Raw genomic sequence first — 3,496 nt, 5'->3', positions numbered from 1 at the left:
CATTAACGCCACTGCATCTTTGCTGCTTTCTCACATGGAAGTCTGTTTAATGTGAAAACAAGGTGATATCTAATTAGCACACAGGTAAGGAATTACGAAAATCTTTATTTAAGGGTGAAGATGTTTCTCACAAAATTGTTGCCCCAATGCATCATTGAAATTCAAGCTGGAAAGATGATTTTAATATATCACTTGTACATTTTGTATTGCTCTTCTGGTGACAATGTAGTTTTTTTGTCAATTACCATTTTAATAACAGGGTAAAGAAAATTAAGTGGATTTTTGAAAGAAAACTATACTGTCAATATACTATTAAAACAAATTAAAATGGTAAAAGTTATTGTACTTTAAGTAAAAATAAAAGAGCAAAAATATCAATCCCAGTTTTGATTACTTAAATTAACAAAAAAAATGCATATAGCAAAGGATAGTTTCAATCTGCCTACCTCTGGGTTATGGGTCCAGCATGCTTCCATTGCAGTACTCTGCTGCCCATGTAAGTGCAAGAGATCCTGAAGCACTCACTCATCATGGGAAAGTACCAATGTGTTTATTCGTTGGTTGATGGAAGAAACATCTTACAAAAACTCTCCAGATTATTGATTTTTTAATGTTTTTCTAGGAAACGTTCTAGATGTATGCTTATTAGCCTTTGTCAGTATGTACTTTTTGCAAAGTGTCTCTGTGGCGCAATCGGTTAGTGTGTTTGGCTGTTAACCAAAAGGTTGGTGGTTCAATCCCACCCAGGGATGTAATTAACCTTGTGATCAGATTTTGGTGATATTTAAGTAGACAAGTCAAAATTTCAAACCTCCTCTTATGGTGTAGGGTACATGGCCTTCTCTGATGTAATCAGAGTTAGATTTGATTCAGTGATTTTATAAAAAACAGCTAGGAAGCACAATTTAGCAGTGGGTTGCAGAGAAAAAAAATTTGCTGGCAGAAAAATCCAATCGAGTGATTAAACAGCTCTTCATTTTCTGGCTTTATTTTTATGCTAACAAATTTGTTCTCTGAAAAGTGTCCACAAAGCCAAGTCTCTGATTAACACCTTTGTAAGGATGGTTTTTCACCTATTACTAAATTAAACTTGCTTCATTGGAAAGGCAGCAAGATGCATCCTCATTTAAATGTCTACTGAAATAATACAAGTTGACACCAGGAAACATTAACGCCACTGCATCCTTGCTGCTTTCTCATGTGGAAGTCTGTTTAATGTGAAAACAAGGTGATATCTAATTAGCACACAGGTAAGGAATTAAGAAAATCTTTATTTAAGGGTGAAGATGTTTCTCACAAAATTGTTGACCCAATGCATCATTGAAATTCAAGCTGGAAAGATGATTTTAATATATCACTTGTACATTTTGTATTGCTCTTCTGGTGACAATGTAGTTTGTTTTTGTCAATTACCATTTTAATAATAGGGTAAAGAAAATGAAGTGGATTTTTGAAAGAAAACAATACTGTCAATATACTATTAAAACAAATTAAAATGGTAAAAGTTATTGTACTTTAAGTAAAAATAAAAGAGACAAAATATCAATCCGAGTTTTGGATTACTTTAATTAACAAAAAAAAATGCATATAGCAGAGGATAGTTTCAATCTGCCTACCTCTGGGTTATGGGCCCAGCATGCTTCCATTGCAGTACTCTGCTGCACATGTAAGTGCAAGAGATCCTGAAGCACTCACTCATCATGGGAAAGTACCAATGTGTTTCTTCGTTGGTTGATGGAAGAAACATCTTACAAAAACTCTCCAGATAATTGACATTTTAAAGTTTTTCTAGGAAACGTTTTAGATGAATGCTTATTAGCCTTTGTCAGTATGAACTTTTGCAAAGTGTCTCTGTGGCGCAATCAGTTAGTATGTACGGCTATTAACCAAAAGGTTGGTGGTTCAATCCCACCAATTGACCTTGTTATCAGATTTTGGTGATATTTAAGTAGACAAGTCAAATTTCATACCCCCTGTTATGGTGTAGGGTACCTGGCCTTCTCTGATGTAATCAGAGTTAGATTTGATTCAGTGATTTTATAAAAACATCTAGGAAGCACAATTTAGCAGTGGGTTGCAGAGAAAAAGAAATATGCTGGCAAAAAAATCAAATTGCGTGATTAAACAGCTCTTCATTTTCTGGCTTTATTTTTATGCTAACAAATTTGTTCTCTGAAAAGTGTCCACAAAGCCAAGTCTCTGATTAACACCTTTGTAGGGATGGTTTTTCACCTATTACTAAATTAAACTTGCTTCATTGGAAAGGCAGCAAGATGCATCCTCATTTCAATGTCTACTGAAATAATACAAGTTGACACCAGGAAACATTAACGCCACTGCATCCTTGCTGCTTTCTCATGTGGAAGTCTGTTTAATGTGAAAACAAGGTGATATCTAATTAGCACACAGGTAAGAAATTACGAAAATCTTTATTTAAGGGTGAAGATGTTTCTCACAAAATTGTTGCCCCAATGCATCTTTGAAATTCAAGCTGGAAAGATGATTTTAATATATCACTTGTACATTTTGTATTGCTCTTCTGGTGACAATGTAGTTTTTTTTGTCAATTACCATTTTAATAATAGGGTAAAGAAAATTAAGCGGATTTTTGAAAGAAAACTATACTGTCAATATACTATTAAAACAAATTAAAATGGTAAAAGTTATTGTACTTTAAGTAAAAATAAAAGAGCAAAAATATCAATCCCAGTTTTGATTACTTAAATTAACAAAAAAAAATGCATATAACAAAGGATAGTTTCAATCTGCCTACCTCTGGGTTATGGGTCCAGCATGCTTCCATTGCAGTACTCTGCTGCACATGTAAGTGCAAGAGATCCTGAAGCACTCACTCATCATGGGAAAGTACCAATGTGTTTATTCATTGGTTGATGGAAGAAACATCTTACAAAAACTCTCCAGATTATTGATTTTTTAATGTTTTTCTAGGAAACGTTCTAGATGTATGCTTATTAGCCTTTGTCAGTATGTACTGTTTGCAAAGTGTCTCTGTGGCGCAATCGGTTAGCGTGTTCGGCTATTAACCAAAAGGTTGGTGGTTCAATCCCACCCAGGGACGTAATTAACCTTGTGATCAGATTTTGGTGATATTTAAGTAGACAAGTCAAAATTTCAAACCTCCTCTTATGGTGTAGGGTACATGGCCTTCTCTGATGTAATCAGAGTTAGATTTGATTCAGTGATTTTATAAAAAACAGCTAGGAAGCACAATTTAGCAGTGGGTTGCAGAGAAAAAAAATATGCTGGCAGAAAAATCCAATCGAGTGATTAAACAGCTCTTCATTTTCTGGCTTTATTTTTATGCTAACAAATTTGTTCTCTGAAAAGTGTCCACAAAGCCAAGTCTCTGATTAACACCTTTGTAAGGATGGTTTTTCACCTATTACTAAATTAAACTTGCTTCATTGGAAAGGCAGCAAGATGCATCCTCATTTCAATGTCTACTGAAATAATACAAGTTGACACCAGGAAACAT

The 3,496-nt window shown here is 34.3% G+C and overlaps 1 non-coding gene across 1 annotated transcript; it reads left to right on the top strand.

The window, feature by feature from the left end:
• The first annotated feature begins 3,005 nt into the window (after nt 1–3,005).
• Nucleotides 3,006–3,079, top strand: TRNAN-AUU (transfer RNA asparagine (anticodon AUU)). The gene has a single exon. It is a non-coding gene; the product is annotated as a tRNA-Asn (tRNA).
• Nucleotides 3,080–3,496: the final 417 nt, after the last annotated feature.

This window comes from Pseudophryne corroboree, unplaced genomic scaffold (genome assembly GCF_028390025.1).
Source record: "Pseudophryne corroboree isolate aPseCor3 unplaced genomic scaffold, aPseCor3.hap2 scaffold_681, whole genome shotgun sequence".
Taxonomy (NCBI): domain Eukaryota; kingdom Metazoa; phylum Chordata; class Amphibia; order Anura; family Myobatrachidae; genus Pseudophryne; species Pseudophryne corroboree.
Note: the sequence above shows the minus strand (reverse complement) of the source record. Positions and strands in the feature narration are given on the sequence as shown.